Here is a 23,404-nt window from a genome sequence, read left to right as displayed (position 1 = left end):
AAATAAGCTCACACATAGAGCAGTATTGCGTACGGAGGCTCACACACAGAGAGAATGCAGAGACAACTTCTGTGTTCTCAGCATATCTTTTTGGAGTAAATATCAAGATCCTCAGACAGTACCTGAAGGCAAGGCATGAATCTGGAATAAAAAAAAACTGTTATTCTACATGCACTTTTTCTGTCAGAACACTAGATGGAGATGTTACGTTTCTGTTTCAGTAGATCTGTAAAAGTCTGCCAGATGGCTGTTCTCTCACCAGTTCTGCTATAATGACTTAGTAATGAACTTAATCATTCATTTTCAATGGCTTTCATTCTGTTCAACACCACCCAGAAACTCTGGGTGCAGGCCAGCAATACCCCCTGGACAGGGCACCGATCCATTGTATCAAAAAAGTACACAATCATTTCATTTAACCATCGTTTTTTTACTGGTCAGGGTTGTGTTGGGTCCGCTCTCCCTGGAAACTTTGGGCTTATCATCCAAATGAACTCAAACGGCATTTTTAAAATAATGATTTAATTCATTAAAGAAACAATGCTGTTCAGCCCCACCAGGCCCTATGTGAAAAAGTTAAATCAACTTGTTGGCCAAATTCAATTGACAATGGATACAATTTCACTAGCCGCACCCAGGCATGATTACTGCCAGACCTACTAAATCTAAACATCACTTAAATAAAACCTGTCTGACAGACTAGAAGTTCTTAAAAAGTAGCACATGATGACACATTCTAAAAAGATTCATACAGGGTGAGTCAAAAGTCTCAGGACACTCTTATTTCAGAAATGAAATGGAAAATGACATATCTGAATACCCCAGCAAGTAATGGTTGAGGGGGCCTATCTTCTAGGCTGTGTCCGGAACATGGCCGCCATCTTTAAAGCCGCCATATTGGATCAAGGGCAAGTTTTTCCAATGGGAAGGTGGTCATGTAGCATATCAAAGAAGACCAGAATTTTCTCAGAAATCAATTGCCGCAATCAGATTTGCAGATGTAATTATACAGATGTAATTGAAATCTACCAGTCTGGAAAGTGTTACAAAGCCATTGCTAAGGCTCTGGGACTCCAGTAAACTACAGTGAGAGCCATTATTAAAAATTGAACAGTAGTGAACCTTCCCAAGATCAATGGCCTACCAAAACTGTACCAAGAATGCAGTGACAACTTATCCAGGAGGTCTCAAAAGAACCCAAATGAACATATAAAGAACTGTCAACCTCACTAGATTCAGTTCAGGTCAGTGTACACGATTCCACAATAAGAAGGACACTGGACAAAATGGCATCTGGGAGAGCTGCAAGGCGCAAACCACTGCTGACCAAAAAGAACACAAAGGCGTTTTTTGCCAAAAGTCCAAAATGGAACCTTTTGGATGACATGGGTCCTGTTACAGCTGTCATAAAGCTAACACGACGTTCCACCATAAGCACATCATACCAACAGTCAACCATGGTGGTGGAAGTGTGATAGTCTTGGGTTGCTTTGCTTCCACAGGACCTGATTGACTTGTCATAATTTATAAAACCATGAATTCTGCTCTCTATCAAAAAATCCTGAAGGAGCAGCAGGACAATAACCTGAAGTCCAGCTGTGAATGTTTCAAAACAAACAAAGTTTGGAAGCGGCTGATTCTTGACTTGAATCCCATTGAGATGTGGTGGCAAGACCATAAATGAGCAGTTCATGCTCAAAAACACTCCAACGTGGTTAATTTGAAACACAAGAGGATTGTCCCCAATATTCCTCCACAGCAAGTTATCGCAAATGTTCCCTTCTTGAATATCTAAATATCTTGTCACATTTTCTTCCTACTAAATTTCATCTGTGACTAAAACTCAAATGTAATTCCCTTAAACCACTTAAGGGTCTGGACACCATGGTTTGTAACCTATATAAAGCACATGCGTCATGAGCAAATTTTGTCTTTGTAAATGTTCCTTCATGCAGACACATTAAATGTAGCAGATTATGGTGTATAAATAAATCTGGGAAATATGCTTTTTAAGTAAATATTTACTGTTTCAGAAGGCTGGTGTCCGTCTTTTGCGAAGGAGAATGATTAAGTTTGGTTGGTTTTAATACTGCTTGAGTACACAACTGCAGATGTCTTTGGCCTAAGCTAAGGTCATTGTTTATGACTCCCCAGTATGAGGGGCCGAAATGGAACTTAAGCAAAAAAAAAAAAGCATTGCTAGCCAAGAGATACATCAGTGCTCATCTGACATTAAAAAAGCTCCTGGATGATCTCGAAACTTTTTGCAGTAATGAATAATGTTATTGGACAAGTTATTGTTTAAAGAAAAGAAAAGACAATACAGAATTTATAGTAAGAACAGTATAACACTAACACTTAGGAGTTGCCATGGTGATGGTGGACGCTGGCGCATTTGGCTGCCGCTACCGTTACCGTATTTTACCGTATTTTATTGTATTTTTATCGTTTTTCGTTTTCATATTTTTGCACACCTTGTGGATCTATTTCTTTTGATACTTTTATTTGTGCTTTTGATACTTTTTGTTCTTTCTACTGTACATCGCGTCTGCGGCCGGTGGTGAACGGTTGATGAGTTTTCCTGGGATCGGCACGATGTTGAACTATTCCGTTGACCAGCTGAGGAAGTTCAACAATTGCACTACTCCATCGTGTATTTCAGTCATCAAACAGCTTGGACTCCTTCGCCGGCCTCGTTATATTCACAGCGGCTCCCGGAGAAAGCTTGTTTATTTTCGAAACGGTAACGCTATTCCATCCTTCTGGTCAGCCGTGCGCACTGTCGCTCCGCAAACACGTCATCAGAGCGCTGCTGCCTTGCACACCAGTAGCGGTGTAGTCTCCATGACAACGCTGTCCACGGAGTGGGATGGGAAACGTGGAGTGGACTTTGCAAATCTCCGTTCTCTTCCTCGTTCCTCACAGCCAACTACACAACAATACCACTTGAAAATGGCATTGCTTAATGTTCGTTCACTCAACACAAAAAGTACTGTACTCAGTGAATTTATATCTGACAGTGAACTAGACTTTTTCTGTCTCACTGAAACTTGGCATAAACCCTTGGATTATTTTACGTTAAATCAGACCACGCCAATGGGATACTCGTATATTGATGAACCTCGTATGGAAGGGCGAGGTGGTGGTGTTGCTGCAGTCTATAGGGATCATATTAAAATAACCACTTTGTCTTTTCCTGCTGCTCTTTCTTTTGAACACCTGGCTTTCAAGTTGTCAGGGCCTTCTCCTCTGGTCACTGCTGTAGTTTATCGTCCGCCAAAGCCAAACGCTTCCTTTCTCTCTGATTTTTCAGATTTTTTAACCCAGCTTAGTGCCCTCTCATCCTCTGTACTGCTTATGGGTGATTTTAACATCCATATTGATGACAACAACTGTAAATTTGCCAGGGAATTTTTGGAATTGTTACAGTGTTTTAATTTCACACAACATATAAATTTTCCAACTCATAAAAAAGGTCATACTCTTGACCTTGTCTGCTCTACTGGTGTCCTAGTTCATCAGCCGTCCAGCCATGACCTTACTGTCTATGATCATTTGACAATCATCATGGACATTGAGGTCACTAAGCCCATCACTAGAGCTAAACATAAAATATCCTTCAGGAATCTTCAATATATCTCTCCCTCTGCTTTCTCAGATTCTCTTGTTAAAAAGATGTCTGTCTGTCCTGTACTGTCTAGTAATTCATCTGACCTTGTCGATTACTATAATGACATACTCGCCTCATGTCTTGATGAGCTGGCTCCTTTGAGAACCAAATTTGTTTCATTTAGTCATTCTGCACCATGGTACACAATTGAGCTTCACCAAATGAAATCCCGTAAACGCCAGCTTGAAAGACTTTATAAGAAAACCGGTCTAACAGTACATTATCAGATTTATTCTGATTATCTTCAACATTACAAAGACGCTCTTACGGCAGCCCGATCCACTTACTATTCCGAACTCATACATGCTGGATCAACAAATCCTAAGACTCTCTTTTCCACAATAAATAAACTTCTCAAACCAGTTGACAATACTACCAATTCCTTTACAGTTGACAAGTGTAACTCTTACCTCTCATTTTTTCAAACAAAAGTTGAGAATATCCACAATTTTCTGACAGTTTCCCCTGTCATCTCTGTTTCTCCGCCTGTCTCACCTCAATTTATTACCCAGCCTCTGTCTCAGTTCTCACCTGTGTCTCATTTGGACCTATCTGAGATCTTAACAGGGATGCGAAGCTCCACTTGTGTTTTGGATCCTGCTCCATCAAAACTTGTTAAGGGTTGTTTTCCAGTTATCTCATCACTTATCACAGATATAATCAATTCCTCTCTTAGTTCTGGCTCAGTCCCTCAGTCACTCAAATTGGCTGCTGTTACTCCCATACTTAAAAAACCTGGACTTGACTCTAATATTATGAGTAACTTTCGGCCCATTTCCAATCTTCCATTTCTGTCGAAAATACTGGAACGTGTTGTTGCCTCACAGCTCAAAGATCACCTAAATTCCAATAATCTATTTGAATCATTTCAGTCTGGTTTCCGCCCCCAGCACAGCACTGAGTCAGCGCTCCTCAAAGTCACAAATGACCTTCTTCTTTCCTCAGACTCTGGACAAATTAATATTCTCGTCCTCCTTGATCTTACTGCAGCTTTTGACACCATTAATCACTCCATTCTTCTGTCCCGCCTTGAATCCTCTGTCAACATCACTGGTACTGCCCTTTTGTGGTTAAGGTCATATCTCGTAAACAGACAACAGTTTGTTAATATCAACAATTGTAGTTCTGCCATTGCTCCACTGTCCCAAGGCGTTCCCCAAGGCTCAGTGTTAGGTCCCCTTTTGTTTATTCTTTATATGCTCCCCCTTGGTGACATCATACGTCGGCATGGTTTACATTTCCACTGCTATGCTGATGATATTCAGCTTTACATCTCCTCCAAATCCATTAATACTGAACTTCACTCCACTCTGACAAATTGCATCACTGAAATGAAATTGTGGATGAAAGCTAATTTCCTCAAATTAAACTGTGAAAAATCAGATATGATCATCGTAGGTCCTACAACCCTGGCAAAAACCACAAAAAATTTTCAAATTACCATTGATAATGACACTTTGTCTCCGTCTTCTAACATCCGAAATCTTATGTGTAATTTTTGATAGCAACCTCTCTTTTGACCGCCATGTAAATCACATCACCAAAACTGCTTTCTTTCATCTAAAAAACATAGCACGTCTACGTCCATCACTCTCCTTTTCTGCCGCCGAAACCTTGATTCATGCTTTTATTACATCCAGAATTGATTATTGCAATAGCATCCTTTATGGTACATCTAACAAAATCCTAAAAAAACTTCAGTATATCCAGAATTCAGCTGCTCGCCTCCTTACTCATACTCGCTCCCGTGATCATATTACACCTGTTCTCCAAAAACTTCATTGGCTTCCCGTTGCTCAACGCATTCAATTCAAAATTCTTCTATTCACTCACAAAGCTCTCCATAATCAGGCCCCATCCTACCTCACCGACCTGCTCCATCAGCACATTCCCTCCCGTAGCCTTTGCTCTTCTGAGGCTAATCTACTGTCCATACCCTCTAGGACCAAGCACCGGACCTGGGGTGACAGGGCCTTTTCCATAGCTGCTCCATCTTTATGGAATGCTCTCCCCAAACACCTACGAGATTGTCCTGACCTGTCCAAATTCAAGTCACTTCTCAAAACTCATCTATTCAAAATGGCATTTAACTTGTAACAACACGAAATAAATGCTTTTATTTTTGCTATTCTTTTTAATAGTTTTTATACTTAGATCATGACAGAAATGTGAAGTCCTAGATCCTAAAACTTGTAAAGTTTTCAGTTTCCTGATTGCATGTGAATCTGTCCTGTTTCTGTCTAATTTTAAGAAATTGTTCTATATTTGTTGTTCTCTCTCATAATTTAGCTAATTTTTAATGAACTGTCTTATGCTGCTCTCTTTGTTTTTATCTTAATTATTCTTGATGTTGATGTACTATTTTGATTTTGTACTATGATTTGTATGGTGTATGTACGTATTTGTTTTGATTATTTGTCTTATGTAAAGCGTCTTTGAGTATCTTGAAAAGCGCTATATAAATAAAATGTATTATTATTATTATTATTATAAAAAGGCTGCTCAGGGGGCACAGTGGTATATAGACCGATCAGCCATAACATTAAAACCACCTCCTTGATCTACACTTACTGTCCATTTTATCAGCTCCACTTACCATATAGAAGTCCATCTGTTTCTCTACATACCTTTTTACCCTCATTTCACCCTGTTCTTCAATGGTCAGGACCCCCACAGGATCACCACAGAGTAGGTATTATTTGGGTGGTGGATCATTCTCAGCACTGCAGTAACACTGACATGGTGGTGGTGTGTTAGTGTGTGTTGTGCTGGTATGAGTGGATAAGACACAGCAGTGCTGATGGAGTTTGATCCACCACCTAAATAATACCTGCTCTGTAGTGGTCCTGACCATTGAAGAACAGGGTGAAAGCAGGCTAAAAATGTAGAGAAACAGATGGACTACAGCCAGTAATTGTAGAACTACAAAGTGCTTCTAAATTGAGTGGAGCAAAAAAAGTGGAGCTGATAAAATGGTCAGTGAGTGTAGAAACATGAAGGTGGTTTTAATGTTATGGATGATCAGTGTATATATAAAAAGAACACGTCAAACAAGATGCTTTTAGTGTGATGGTAACACTGTGTAGAATAGTGGTAGCTTAGTGATTAAGGTACTAGACTAGTAATCAAAAGGTTGCTGGGAGAAGCCCCGCCACCACAATATTGCCATTGTTGAACCCTTGAGGAATGCTCTTAATTTTCAATTGCTCTAATTGTATTCAGTCATAATTATAAATTGCTTTAAATTAATCGCCACTAATGTAATTTTTTAGGCTGAACAGTGAATTAAACAATTTCTTAAGAAAGATATAACGTTATCTGTCTGAAACTTTTAGCTGGACATGATTCCAAACACAAATAATTAAATATCTCAATGGCTAAAAATAAACCGATTAAAGGTTTGGAAGGATCTAGTCAAAGTGCTGACTCAAGACCATTAGAGATGTAGCAGGACATAAACCGAGCAGTGAACATCTGCAAACCCAGCACTAAAGCAATACATGTGGGCTAATTCTTTTCCCTATGGCAATCTAAAAGACTAATTTTAAATTATAGCGAGTATTTAGTTGCAGTCATTGCTGCTAAATGTGATGTAAGATAAGAAGATATACTTTATTTGTCATATATATATATACAGGTGTACAGTACAATGAAATTCTTTCTTCGCATATCCCAGCTTGTTTTGGAAGCTGGGGTCAGAGCGCAGGGTCAGCCACCTTACGGCGCCCCTGGAGCAGACAGGGTTAAGGGCCTTGCTCAAGGACCCAACAGTGGCTGCATAGCAGAGCCTGGATTTGAACCGCCAATCTTCTGCTTGATAGCCCAAAGCTCCACCCACTAGGCTACCACCATCCCCATGTAGCCAGTTGTGAAGTTAAGTGTGCAATTCCGTTTCCACATGGGTGATAAAGGTTTTGGATAACAGAGAGAGGATAGGTCATGGAGGCCAAATGCAGTTTCAAATGTTCATTTATTAAAGGATTTTTTAAACTCTAGAAGCAAACAAACACTTTCTATCACAGCAGTCATTTACATCACTGTTGAGACATGTTGGCTCATTATTCTTTGTTATTATTATTTTTTTTTACATCTCTTTGGAGGGCTTTTGTCAATTACACTAAAGCAGCAAAGCATCCCAACAACATCACACTACTACCAGTCATGTTTAACTGTTTGTATGATGTTCTCAATATAGAAGGCTGTATTAGCTTTATGTCAGGACCCACATCTTTAAAAATGGGACAGTATGGAAAATGCAAATAAAATAAAAACACAGTGTTCCTTACATTTACTTTGACTTTTATTTGACTGCAGACAGTTTGAACCCAAGATATTTCATGTTTTATCTGCTCAACAAAAAAAATTCATTTGTTAATATACCTTCATTACTGCATTTCAGATCTGCAACACATTCCAGAAAAGTTTGGACGGGGGGATTTAGGGCTAGTAATGAGGTGAAAAACGAAATAATAATGTGATTCCAAACAGGTGACGTCAACAGATAATTGTAATCATGGTTTGGTACCAGTGATGGCATAGTTACCTTGAAAAAGTAATCTGATTACTGATTACTGATTACTCCTTTAAAAAGTAACGTAGTTACTTTATGGATTACTTGATTTTAAAAGTAACTAAGTTAGATTACAAGTTACTTTATTAGTTATATAATGCGGAATATTTCTTTGCAATACTTTATCATTTGGCTGCCAACTTGTGTGTACTGATGAGACTCAATTGAATCCCAGAACATGCCAGTGTGAATGCATGGAAAACAAATTTTAATTTTCTTTCAAGAATATGATACAGACTGACCAACACTATTACGCTAAATCAGCATTGAAAATTGACTTTACTTTTAATAGCCTTCTACAATGCTGGAGCTTCTTAAAACGGAAGATTTTCTTTTAAATAGAAGTGTTATTTACCTGCTATTAAATAGTTTTCCAACAAAATCCGCCCAATTTGGCGGATAATCGCCCAATCTGGCAACACTGGAATGCGCAGAGCCAGCTGGCGCTTTTACTCGTAGCGCGCCACGAATACTACTAAATAGTACTACTTCTGTAATGGTGTTGGTGGTTGACATTTATGTTGAGTGTATTACTGCACTGTTTTGGTGAAGAACTACTCATCTGAGGTGCGCTGCTCCTGCGTGCAGAAATGCTTCCGCAAAAAAATTGCCGGCAAAGCGGTGGTGGGGGGGCCAGAGGGGTGGCCAAAGATTACTTTATGGTGGCCATGGCAACCACTGGCCACCCCCTGGCTCCGCCCCTGCCAAGAAGAAAGCAAAAATATCTTTTCACTAAGGAAAATGACAAAAATAGTAACGCACAGTAACTTGGATAAGTAACTTTAATCTGATTACTGGATTGGAAATAGTAACGCGTTAGATTACTCGTTACTGAAAAATGTGGTCAGATTAGAGTAACGCGTTACTAAGTAACGCGTTACAGACCATCAGTGTTTGGTACAAAAGCAGCATCCAGGAAAGGCTTTGATGAGCAAAGATGGTCAGAAGATCTCCAGTTTGTCAACAAATGCGAGAAGAAATTATTGAATTGTTTAAAAACAATGTACCTCAAAGAAATATTGGAAGGGATTTGCATATTTCTCCCTCTACAGTGCATAATATCATTAAATAATTCAAGGAATCGGGAGGAATTTCAGTGCGTAAAGGCCAAGGGTGCAAGCTTAAGCTGAATGCTGATGATCTTTGATCCCTCAGATGACACTGCATCAAGAATCACCACTCAACAATAGCTGATATAACCACATGGGTGAGGGATTACTTTGGCAAACCTTTGTTAAGCACTACAATACAGAGTTACATGCACAAATGACACTTAAAACTTTACTGTGCAAAAAAGAAGCCTTATATTAACCATGTCCCGAAGCGGCGTAGACTTCTCTGGGCTCTTAGGCATCTAAGATGGACCATCACACAGTGGAAACATGTATTGTGGTCAGATGAATCAGCATTCCAGGTCTTTTATAGAATAAATGGATGCTGTGTGATCCGGACCAAAGATGAAAAGGACCATCCAGACTGTCATCAGCAACAGCAACAAGTCCAAAAGCCAGGGATCACTTCTGTGATGGCAGCATTAATGCAGAAAAGTACATTGAGATCTTAGAGCAACATATGCTGCCTTCAAAACATCATCTTCTCCAGGGACGTCCATGCACTTTTCAACAAGACAATGCAAAACCACATGCTGCACACATTACAAAGTCATGGCTGCAGAAGAAGAGGGTACAGGTACTGGAATGGCCTGCCTGCAGTCCTGACCTGTCCCCAATAGAGAATGTGTGGAGAATTTTAAAACAAAAAATGTGACGACGACCCCGTACTGTTGCACATCTTAAGACGTGTTTGCAAGAAGAATGGGACAAAATAAAAGCTGAAACACTAAATCACTTGGTATCCTCGGTGCCAAAACGTCTTTTAAGTGTGCTGAAAAGGAATGGCAACATTACAAAGTGGTAAATGCTTTACTGTCCCAACTTTTTTGGAATGTGTTGCAGGCCTGAAATGCAGGAATGGATGTTTATTAATAAATGAAATGAATGAATGTTTGTTTATTCATCTTGTGACCACTTGATAAGGGCTTGTTGTAGCCTTCTAAAAAACCCTGGATGCAGGGTAGAATGACACCCAAGACAGAAAGTCAGTCCACTAAAGAGCATTACACACATTAGATACAGTGTTATGCAGTAACCATTCTACACAGTAACCATTCTGGCAAGGTTCAAACCTGATTCTTGAAACTGTCTGGCACACACACATGATCTGTTTAAAAGTTATAGTGGTTAAAAAGTTACTTGTGTGAGTTAGATGAAGAAGCTTGCCAGCTAGTCAGTCTTGGTTAACTGTCACTTTAAACACAGTTATCAACAGTAAATGACAGTTTCTAGATCGCAACTATTTAAATTTTCACTGACATCTATCAGAGATTAGAATGTTCTCAGACAGCCATTATCTCAGCTCACTTTCTGAAATCCTTGGCTATAATGTGTTTCCTATCTAAGTGGGAACAGAATGTGATTGGTGCTATCAGACTATCAGAAGTGATAGTCTTTCTTATGAACCAGTTTCAGTCTTGCAAGCTCAGATAAATGGCCTTTGGTCATTCGGTGTTAGAGAGTTTTCAGTGACTGTGGGTGTAAGACAGGATCAGAATATACAGAGGTGGAAAGTAACGAATTACATTTACTCGCGTTACTGTAACTGAGTAGTTTTTTTGTGTACTTGTACTTTTTAAAGTAGATTTTACAACCTGTAATTTTACTTTTACTTAAGTATGTTTTGTATTAAGAATTGTAATTCACTACATTTTAAATAACATCCGTTACTGAGTAAAAAAAAAAAGAAAAAGAAAACAATAAAAAAACTCGACATTAAACCGGCCCGTTAGGCTGTTTGATCCGGCCCGCTGAGCATTTACGCATTTGTGTGCTTTAGAGTAGGGCTTGCGAACTGAATCACTGAGTTAACGAGTCAGAAACGACTCACTCTAGCTGCGTCCGGAATCGCATACTTCCATACTCAATAGTACGCGAAATGAGTACGCGAGAGCGGTTAGTATGTCCGAATACATAGTATAAATAAAGAGGTACGCGGATGACCTACTTATTGGGCAGCCATGTTTGAGTATGCAAGCGATGCACACTTGCGGTCCGCTAATGTATCCCATAATGCAACTGGAGCTGCGTAGGCGTTCAAAGCGGAATAAGAAACAAGAAAGATAGCGAAAAACTGAGTCCTCTGTTCACAAGTGTAAGTAAGATAAATAAAATAAAACATTTTAAAGACGAATAAATAAGAAAAACACGATAAATATCCAAAATTTTGGCGAGTGGGGTTTGTAATGAGTCTGTAACTATGGTGATATTACGTCATCACGTCCTTATGTCATCACTTGACGTTGGCAAGATGGCGCATGTAGTACGTGTGTGCATACTGCACACTGCTGTACTGAAAGTATGTACTTTTTTACCGGCCGAGTAGTGCATACTTCCTCCAATCTAGTACGTACTCTGTAAGTATGCAATTCTGGACGCAGCTTCTGTTTCATTATAATGTTGTGCATAAACAACTCCATGAATCGGTTCATTTGGTGAAGAGATTCAGATGTATAAAGCAATCAGAGCTTCAGAATTCACATTCTGGGCGGAATTTCAATCTCTTTCTTCATTGGTTGTTCTATAAATGACAGTTTAGTGAACGAATCACCAATTTAAGCTTTTTACCGGGAAAGCCGAGAGAATAAATATAGTTTTCATTAGTTAGGTGGATAAAACAGTTGGGTATGGATTTATATATTCTGGAAACATACAAGATGGTCTTATATAAAGTGGATTATATCCCTAATGGAACAACACATGGCTATAGATCAGGTAAGCAGATAAGTGGTTATGATTTTCTGTTGCTGTGTGACTGATCTGGGTCACAGTTCTGCTGTTTACGGTTGGCTTTCATTTTGCAACGATAGCAAAGCATTATGAAATATTGTGATTTTTTATGTTCATTATTTTTGAGTATTTATTTAAGTAAAACGGACAGCATAAATGTGATTGTGAGATTCTGCTGGTTTGTTTTTGATTTTGATCATGTTCCTATGACGGTGTAAGACCCGTTATATTTTTTATAGGTGCAACCCTAACCGCCTAACCCTTTTATTGAGGATAAACAGAAATAATGCTGTTTTGAATTGACAACAGCAGTTGCAGTCTGTTAGGTGTGTAGAGAGGTTAAATCCACACATGAACTGCTAATATGCTGCATGGCTGGTGAGCTGTGTGTAGTCTGCTGTATCATTCATCTATCAACCTCTGTTGGAAAATGACGTCCCTCCTTCTGTTAAAAAAGTAACTAAGTAACGTTTACTCTGAGTACATTTTAAATGAGTTACTTTTTACTTTTTTAGACTAGTAATTTTACTCATACTTAAGTAAAAAAATCATTAAAGTATTTAAAGTACTTTTAATTGAGTACAATATTTTAGTACTCTTTCCACCTCTGAGAACATATACGTGTCTTGTAAAAAAAATGAACCCTGCACTCTACGGGTGTGTTCGAAAAGCTTGTGAGCTCTCTACATAGACAGCATTTTATGTCATCCTACGCGCGCTCCCGAGAACGAGGCTGTTCGAAATCCTAGATGCCTTAATAAGCTGTCTAGTTAGGCATCTTAAAATTTCAATGTTATTTTGACTCGGCAGCTCTTCTCTCACAGAAAAAACAAAACAAAACATGGCTGATGGTGCGGAGAAACGAACGCGTTATTTTCAAACGTAAATAAATTATTATTGATTTTTAACTTGTATAAACTTGCACAAGTGTATTTATTTGCAAGTTCGGGTTTGTCAGCGAATTTAACTGTTTTCGGTACACGAAGGGAGATGTTAGTTGACAAGCTAGCGTGCTGTGCCACCCCATCTCATTGGTTTGGATGGCAAGATGCTAACTGTTAGCTTAGCAAGCGAAACCCGATGGAATCGCTGTCTAAGTACTGCGTACCTTCGTAAGCTGCCTTATAAATCATTGACTTATTAGAATCCTCTCTACTGAGGCAGCTGCCTATGTAGGCAGTAAGACAGCAAGGCAGCTCACTAGGTTTTCAAACACACTCTTAGCCACAGATGAATCAAAGCAGCTGGACACCTAAACATCTCATGCACGTGTGCATGATAAACATAATATTCCAAAACTACTGGCATTGGTATGATTGGTTAATCCCTCTGGGAGGGCTTTCTGCCACATTTTGGAACATGGCTGCCATAAAGGCATTTATTAGGTTGGGCACTGGTGTTAGTCAATGAAGCCTGCCTTTAGTTTGTGTTCCAACTGGTCCTGAAACTATTTAATAGTGTTAGGGGAAGTTCTGTTACATGAAACTTGGCAAACCCTTCTTCATGAAGATTGCTTTGTGCCCCGGGGTTGTTATTATGCTGAGACAGTAATGAGTCTCTCACAAACAGTTGCCACAGTGCTACAAGTACACAATTCTTTGAAATAATACTCAAAGAACTCAAAATCAGAAAAAGTTGGGACAGCATGGAAAATGCAAATAATAAAAAAAACATTATCTTACATTTACTTTGACTTTTATTTGATTGCAGACAGGATGAACCTGAGATATTTCATGTTTTGTCTGGTCAACTTCATTTCATTTATTAATAAACATCCATTACTGAATTTCAAGCCTGCAACACATTCCAAAAAAGTTGGGACAGTTTTGGCACAGAGGATACCAAGCGATTTAGTGTTTCAGCTTTTATTTGATCTCATTCTTCCTGCAAACACGTCTTAAGATGTGCAACAGTACGGGGCCGTCATTTTTTCTTTTAAAAATTTTCTATTGGGGACAGGTCACGACTGCAGGCAGGCCAGTCCAGTACCCGTACCCTCTTCCTCCGCAGCCATGCCTTTGTAATGTGTGCAGCATGTGGTTTTGTATTGTCTTGTTGAAAAATGAATGGACGTCCCTGGAAAAGATGACGTCTTGAAGGCAGCGTATGTTGCTCTAAGATCTCAATGTACTTTTCTGCATTAATGCTGCCATCACAGAAGTGTAAATGACCTTTGCCAAGGGCACTGACACAGCCCCATACCATGACAGACCGTCACAGTCTGGATGGTCCTTTTCGTCTTGGGTGCGCATGTGGCGTCAATTTATTTCCAAAAAAGACCTAAAATGCTGATTCATCTGACCACAATACACGTTTCCACTGTGTGATGGTCCATCCTAGATGCCTCAGAGCCCAGAGAAGTCGACGCCGCTTCTGGACATGGTTAACATAAGGCTTCTTTTTTGCACAGTAAAGTTTTAAGTGGCATTTGAGCATGTAACTCTGTATTGTAGTGCTTAACAAAGGTTTGCCAAAGTAATCCCTCACCCACGTGGTTATATCAGCTATTGTTGAGTGGTGGTTCTTGATGCAGTGCTGTTTAAGAGATCAAAGATCACGGGCCTTCAGCTTAAGCTTGCACCATTGGCCTTTACGCACTAAAATCCCTTCCAATTCCTTGAATGGTTTAATGATATTATGCACTGTAGAGGGAGACATATGCAAATCCCTTCCAATCTTTGTTTGAGGTACATTGTTTTTAAACAATTTAATAATTTTCTCACGCATTTGTTGACAAACTGGAGATCCTCTGATCATCTTTGCTCATCAAAGACTCAGCCTTTCCTGGATGCTGCTTTTGTACCAAACTGTGCAATTACAATCATCTGTTGACATCACCTGTTTGGAATTGCTTCATTATTTAGTTTTTTCACCTCATTACTAGCCCTAAATTGCCCCCATCCCAACTTTTTTTGGAATGTTGAAATGAAGTTGAGCAGATAAAACATGAAATATCTTGGGTTCAAACTCAGCAATCAAATAAAAGTCAAAGTACAGTAAATGTAAGGAACACTGTGTTTTTATTTTCTTTGTATTTTCCTCACTGTCCCAACTTTTTCTGATTTGGGGTTGTATTATATTCTGTAACATTAACATTTCCAGAATCACAAGACTATAGAAACAGACCAGGCCAGACTCCTTTTTTGTTTAGTATTTATTTGGCCAGGTCTCTTTTGTGGCTTTTATGAAAACCCAGATTTGTCTGTCAGACTGCCAGATGCTATGCTATTCAAGTTATTGAAAATGTTTTATGCTGACCTTGCTTCCAGAAGCAGGTGGTTACTTGGTAATGCGAATTGCTAAGAGGAAGACAGGAAGTTTGCCATGTTTTTAACAGTCATGTTCCTTAAGCTTGTGTTGCCTATCACATCATGGCTGGGCTGTTGTTCATTGCTTCCACATGTATTGTGTATCATTCAGCTCTTCTGTGCTTTAGTGTTGCTCTTCTCAGTAATAATAAACACGTTCTCACCCACCTCTGTCTCCAATGTTTTTTATAATTGTATTTCTTCTGCCATCTGTTATAGAAATTCCCAAATCTGAAACAGAGCTTAATGGGAAAACAAGTAGATAAAGGTGTATGATGAATCTCTCCTCCAGAGGCTGTCCGAGGTTGAAGAGCTCTCAGTCAATCACCGCAACAGGAAGCGTTCACATCTGGCATTGCCAGCAGCCATAGAGTTTAGCACACCAGGAGACGTTACATCTGTCTTGGCAACTGTTTACTGCAAATGTAAGTGCCCACTGTGTATAAATGGTGTTTGTGTGGGTGTGAGAAAGAGAATAATTCAAAACATAACAGTAGGTGTAAGTTATTTACAGCCAATACTTTTAAAGCTATTTAAACTGACACAGTGAGATCTATAATTATTCTTCATGCCAATTTATCTTTTAAGGAATTTTGCCACCCCTGCATTACTCTAGTATTACTATAAATTGTACTGCAAACACAGCGCAGTGCTGAAACGCATGTAAATGTGTTTACCAAGACTGCCACATATATTTCAGAAGATAAATAGAACCCTTCACTTCAAAGATTTATCCTGCATTTTAGCTTTCGTCTACCGTGGAGGCGTTTAAATAATGCTTAACATGTAAGGAGTGATGGTGATGGGTGAAAAGAGAAGACAGAAATTTAAAAAAGCAGAGGTAGAGGACAAAAGGATAATAATTTAGCCTCCAAATTAAAATCCAGCCAACTGCAATACACCAACGAGGCATAACATTATGACCACTGACAGGTGAAGTGAATAACACTGATAATCTCTTCATCACGGCACCTGTTAGTGGGTGGGATATATTAGCCAGCAAGTGAACTTTTTATCCTCAATCACGTTTTCTTTTACATCACTAATCAGATTTGTCTGACTCCCCGAACACATACCTCCTGTGCTTTATTTATGTGCCATGCCCCCTCAGTTTCGGGAGCACATGGACTTATTGTTTTTGTTTATGCTCCACGCCCCCTCAGTCTCCCCCCTGCCTTCTGATTTGCCCCCAAGTTCATTGCGACCTGTTTCCCTTTTAAATTTCCTCTGTTTCTTTATTTATGTTAAGGGCTGTTAGACTGAAGTAGAATTGGATCATGTAGCTTTTTTTTTTATTTTAAATGCATTTTCTCCCCTTTTTTTCTCCCCCTTTAGCATGTCCAATTGCCCAATTGCATCATGCTTCCTCTCTGCCTATGCTGATCCCTGCTCTAACCGAGGAGATCAAAGCTAACCCACGCCCCCTCCGACACGTGGGCAGCAAGTTGTATGCATCTTATCACCCACACATTGACGAGTGTTGTGCCACCTAGCATTGTGTACAGAGAGACACACCCTAAGAGCTCTGTGTTAGGGGAAGTTCTGTTACATAAAACTTGGCAAACCCTTCTTTATGAAGATTGCTTTGTGCCCCAGGGTCGTTATTATGCTGAGACAGTAATGAGTCTCTCACAAACAGTTGCCACAGTGCTACAAGTACACAATTCTTTAAAATAATACTCAAAGAACTCAAAATCAGAAAAAGTTGGGACAGTATGGAAAATGCAAACATCCCCTAACATCTCTGTGTAGGCGCCTCTAATCAGCCAGCAGAGGTTGTAATTGCACCAGTCTGACAGAGAGAGACCCATATCGGACTTAGTCCTGCCCATCTGAACAACAGGCCAATTATTGTTCACGTGGCCGCTCAGCCGGCAAGGCAGAGCTGAGATTCAATACGATGTATTCGAGATCCAGCTCTGGTTGCAGCGTGGGTTTTTACTGCTGTGCCACCTGAGCGGCCAGGATCATGTAGCTTTAAATCCTTGTTGAAGTTACAAATTTCTTATCTTAGCATAGCATAGCATAGTCTAAGTCTAGCCAAAGTATAACCTTAAAATCCTTGTTATAGTCTGGCCTTAGTGTAACAATTAGATCCTCGTACGATTGTATAATCTTCATCTGGTCAAAATATTGTCTTTGTTTTGTTCAAGTCATAACTTTCTTCTTGTTCATGTCTTTGTCCTAGTTTCCCCATGTGCCATGCCAATCATTTTCTTGTTTGGTGTTAGCTTAGCTTTATCTTAGGAATTAGCATTCTTGTTTTAGTTCATAGTGTAGCTCCCCCTAGTTTTCATAGTATCTTGTCAAGTGTGTTAACCATATAACCACGTTCCTTGTTCATAGTAACTATCTTGCTCTATAAGAATTGTCTTGCTCCCTGCTCCTTAAAAAAATGACATCACTTTTCTACAAAGTTACCTTCCGATGCATTTTCCCAGCATCATACCAACTTTTTAATGCCATCAGTAAAAAATGTTTTTGGTTGAGCGCGTAGCCACTGATGCACCACTGCTTTCACATCATCATCACATGAAAATCTTCTTCCCCTTAAAGCTTCTTTGAGTGGTCCACAAAGATGGAAATCAGATGGCGCTAAATACGGACTATAAGCTCTCTCTCAGTCTCTCAGACATGACCAATTTTTACTCCCCCCGCCCTCACCATGCAGAAACTTCCCTTGTGGAAAGATTCCTTGTATGTCATAAAATGGCTAAGATGACTCAAAACACACTTACAACAACAAAGTAAAAAAAAAAAAAACATTTATCTTTGAATTTCCATGTCAGAGTCCAGACTTATGATGTAGTATAACCTGACTAAGTACTGTTTATGCAAGATCATTCCAAAATGGTTTTACATTTTAGGCTAATGTGAAGAGAAATTAAGGTTGTTTTTGACACTTAAATACTAAAAATAACACAAATATAATTTATTGTTTCCTTATGCTTTTTAATCGTGCACAAAACTTAATGTGACTCATTGTACTAAAAAAACGAGCAAGGAATTTTATTACTAGAGAGAACTGATGAGCAGTAATAAATATGAGTTTTAGTGTTTCTGTGTCGTTTTAATACACGTTACGTTAATTTTTTTTTTTAATCATAAGCGTTTTAAACTCTTTAAAAAAAGCTGATTCTTACAATTTCTTAGCACCCTGAGCTAAAACATGTGGACGCTTTCAGCGTGAATTTGACAGTTATTCCATACAATTTACTTTGATGACGTTTTACTGCACCGCTCAAGCCAAGCACTAAACAAAGCAGCCATTTATTGTTCATTTGAATTTAAATAAATAAATGTTGAGTTTAAGGGTACAAATCTCTTGACGAAGGGCATTGAGTTTCCAAGATTTTATGTTTAGGGGACGTTGAGTTACAAGGTACCACTGTATAATGCTTTAAAAAAAAAATTTCAGCTTAAAATGTTTAGTGGAGACAAGGTAAATCCAAACTTTTTTCTTGCAACCAACTCAGCATGTGCAAAGGTAAACAGTTATTAGCTCACTCATTCAATTTCTAAGCCACTTATCCTAATCAGGGTTGCAGGGAGTGCTGGAGTCTATCCCAGCTCTCAATGGGCTCAAAAGCACATAGAAACACCCTGAACAAGGCGCCAGTCCATCACAGCGCAGATATACAAACATATTTACACCTTAACACACACACACACACACATCTGAGGGCAATTTTAGTATCTCCCATTAACCTGACTGCATGTCTTTGAACTGTGAAAGAAAACCCACACGGACACGGGGAGAACATGCAAACTCCACACAGAAGGGACGGGATCACTCCACTTTAGACTTAATAAACTCAGGACCTTCTTGCTGTGAGGCAGCAGTGCTACCGACCGAGCCACCTTGCCGCCCCAGTGATTAGCTGCTTAAGCATCTTAATTTATACTTAATGTTTTTGGCATTAAAAAATAGCATTATTACAATGTGGACAGAGTTCAGTATGTTTAAGGATTTTTTTCTTTCGAAATATAAGTTCCATTCAGTTTCTTGTCACGTATTAACCAGTAGATATTCATGTTGCTAATTTGAGGGACAGATGCCCGAGCAGGTTGTGATCGGATTCTTGCTGTGTACCTGCTCATTTCTGCTCATCTCCATTCACTACTGCACAGAAAATAAATGTAGTTGATCACTAGCTACTCACAGTCAGCTCTGCATGAATCGTGTCCAAACATGACTAGTCTGCTTAGTGGTGTTAATAATAATTCAATGCTAATTCAATGCAATCAGAGGCACGTCTTTTGCATGCTTAAGGACTCTTTCGATTGATTGAATTATAATGTTCCATAATGTACATGCACATCTTACATATGAGATCATGAATAAGAGAGTGAATAAGATTAGATTTTTATTCTTCATGGTGACTTGTTAGATTAATTTCAGTATGCTGTCTCTGTAACGCAGCAAATGATTTTCTAGAAACTTACTTATAAGATCATATTTATTTTGTGGGTATGGTATACCACCCCCAAAACCTAATAATAAAGAAAATCCTGCACATGCACAGGACAAACACATGGGTCAGATATCTGCATGGATCTAACGTTAATAACGTAGAAGTAATTCATACCTACATATTCAACAACAATGCCCAAAAAAACTGCAACAACTTTTACATCAGAATTTAGGGCATAACAATATAAAAATGACCACCACAGCATTTGTTATCAGTGTTATACAGAAATAGCACTGTGCTAAATACTAAAGCTATTTATTTTCTAAAACCTGATGTGATATACACCAACCAGACATAACATTATAACCACTGACAAGTTAAGTGACTAACACTGATTATCTCTTCATCACTGCACCTGTTAGCGGGTGGAATATATTAGCCAGTAAGTGAACTGCAGCTCTTGTGGGGTGTTCCCAGTCTGCAGTGGTCAGTATCAATCAAAAGTGGTCCAAGGAAGGAACAGTGGTAAACCAGCGATGCAAGAAACCTGAAACTAGATTGGTCAAACAGAATCACCACTAGATGAATCAGCGCAAAGCCATATTTAAAACCTAATTTTAATAAAGCGGTTCTGTAAAGTACTCAAACAGTGCTATAAAAATTAAAGACTACAACAACCAAAACAAGGCAAACTGAAAATCATCCTGTTTTTGCTACTGCTATACAGTAGTTTACCATTTCCATGGCGTATTTGCTTGCAGTGAATGGAGGGAAATGCCACAGCCTCATCGTCAACAAACTAACCCTTATTTCACAAGTAACCAAGTGATGTTAAAGACCTGCCCCAAAAGCCATTTACTTCAACCCCTACTAATAAATGAGAGCATGGTTCTTGCTTAATGCCTAGCATCTTAGGATCTCAATGAGCTTAATATTGTGATGGGGGAGGGGTATCAACTAGAGCCTCAATTCTACCCCATGCCTTTTTAAAACACGTAAGAAAAACAACTGACTTTAAACAATAAACTGAATAATACTATCCTCTAGTCTGTATCTTAATTATATATATTTTAATCACCTGATAAAGGTGCAGCTATTTACCCACATGCCATGGAGCTGTAGGGCTGATTAATATTCCAGTGAGAGGCAGAGCGACTCTGGCCTCACATCTCTTCCACTCAATACAATTACGTGTGAAGTGATTGAGGTCGATAGCTCCTACTCTAATTTCCTGTTGTTCCAAAGTGTTATCGAGATCAATTTTAGTATTTTATTTATTAGTCCTTAAGTCTTTTTATTCATCAGAACTTTTATTTAAACTACATTGTCCCCATTCCAGAGGATTGAATTCACTTTGATAGTTTAACATGATGTGAAAACCAAAACTCGGTTGTTTAGACTTAGAAAAAGCTGTATAGAAGAATAAAAGCATAAGTAAACACTAATTCAGTCTTTAGATGTGTATTTGTTGGGACTCGTAAAATACAGTATCTTGTTAGTGCTCTCTACCTTTCTAAGCCTTTAACAAGCCAGATCATCTTACATTAGTCATATAAAAGTTGAACAGACATGAAGCAAATGAACTGGTCATAAGGTTAGAGAGAAATAAGATAATAAAATAAAGTGCTTTCTTAAGAGGAATCTGAGCCATTGTTGTTGTAGGACTCTGAAGTGCTGCCTATGAAGATTTAAACCAGATGATGTGAACAATTGTATACTTTTCTTTTTCATATTACTGGAATTGACTTAAGCAAGCACAATATATTGTTTTTTCAACATGTTAAGTTATAGGTCCAATGACCTTATAGTCAGTGAAAGTCATTTTTGGCTTGTCAGATATACACGCCCAGACAAAATAATGGGCCAAAATTCCTTTTAATGGTCCTAACAACAAATCACTGGACAGAAGTTAAGCAAGAACTAAGAAAATGTACAACTAAGACCTGTCGCACTATTGGCGACTTGGGGGTATGCACAAAATGTCTTTTCAATATACTGATGTAAAAATATACCATAACATTAAAACCACCTCCTTGTTTCTACATTCACTGTCCATTTTATCAGCTCCACTTACCATATAGAAGCACTTTGTAGTTCTACAATTACTGACTGTAGTCCATCTATTTCTCTTCATACTTTTTTAGCCTGCTTTCACCCTGTTCTTCAATGGTCAGGACCCCCACAGAACAGGTATTATTTAGGTGGTAGATGATTCTCAGCACTGCAGTGACATGACATGATGGTCGTGTGTTAGTGTGTGTTGTGCTGGTATGAGTGAATCAGACACAGCAGTGCTGCTGGAGTTTTTAAATACCGTGTCCACTCACTGTCCACTCTATTAGATACTCCTACCTAGTTGGTCCACCTTGTAGATGTAAAGTCAGAGACGATCGCTCATCTATTGATGCTGTTTGAGGTGGTCACCTTCTAGACCTTTATTGGTGGTCACAGGACGCTGCCCACAGGCCGCTGTTGGCTGGATATTTTTGGTTGGTGGACTTTTCAGCAGTGACAGTGAGGTGTTTAAAAACTGAAAAAAAATCAGCATTGCTGTGTCTTATCCACTCCATACCAGCACAACACACACTAACACACCACCACCATGTCAGTGTCACTGCAGTGCTGAGAATGATCCACCACCTAAATAATACCTACTCTGTGGTGGACCTGGGAGAGTCCTGACCATTGAAGAACAGCATGAAAGGGGGCTAACAAAGCAAGTAGAGAAACAAATGGACTACAGTCAGTTATTGTAGAACTACAAAGTGCTTCTATATGGTAAGTGAAGCCGATAAACTGGACAATGTGTGTAGAAACAAGGAGGTGGTTTTAATGTTATGGCTATTCGGTGTATATTCCACTCATTAGCTTTGTGTAATGCTAGGATATGTTCATATGTCAGCGTTTCCATCAGTTGTTGATATTGCAGGGATTTTTTTATTTTGAGGAATAATGCATTGATCAGGGTGTGGCTCTCCATGCACAAGGCTGATCCGCATGTGAACTCGCCTCGTGCAGGTGAGAAGATGCATTCGGTCCTGCACACGTGTCGGAGAGGTTAATTCATTGACAGCATTAAAAGTGTAGTGTATGCAATATAATATTTTATATATGTTACTTTTTAATGTCTTAATTTAGCATTTACAAAAATTCTGTCTTTTAAAGTCTTTTAAAATAGAATAATGTTGTGCCGCTCAGGTGATGCAGCGGTAAAATATGCTAGCACACCAGAGCTGGGATTTTAAATACATTGTATCGAATCTCAGCTCTGCCATCCGGCTGGGCTGGGCGGCTACATGAACAACGATTGGCTGTTGTTCACAGGATGGGTAAGCCGGACCAGGTGCAATTACGACCTCTGCTGGCTGATTTATGGTGCTCCGCATATGAACTCGCCTCGTGCAGGTATTAAGAGGCAGTCGGTACTGCACACGTCGGAGGGGGCGTGTTGGTTGCGAAGCTCCTCAGTCAGCAGTGGAGGGTTGTGGTAGAGGTGAAGCGTAGCGCAATCAGGGTAATTGGATATGACTAGATTAGGGGGAAAGATTTAGGTAAAAATAGGAGAAAAAGAAAAAAAAAAGGGAATAATGTCCATTCAG

Source organism: Trichomycterus rosablanca, chromosome 4 (genome assembly GCF_030014385.1).
Source record: "Trichomycterus rosablanca isolate fTriRos1 chromosome 4, fTriRos1.hap1, whole genome shotgun sequence".
Taxonomy (NCBI): domain Eukaryota; kingdom Metazoa; phylum Chordata; class Actinopteri; order Siluriformes; family Trichomycteridae; genus Trichomycterus; species Trichomycterus rosablanca.
Note: the sequence above shows the minus strand (reverse complement) of the source record.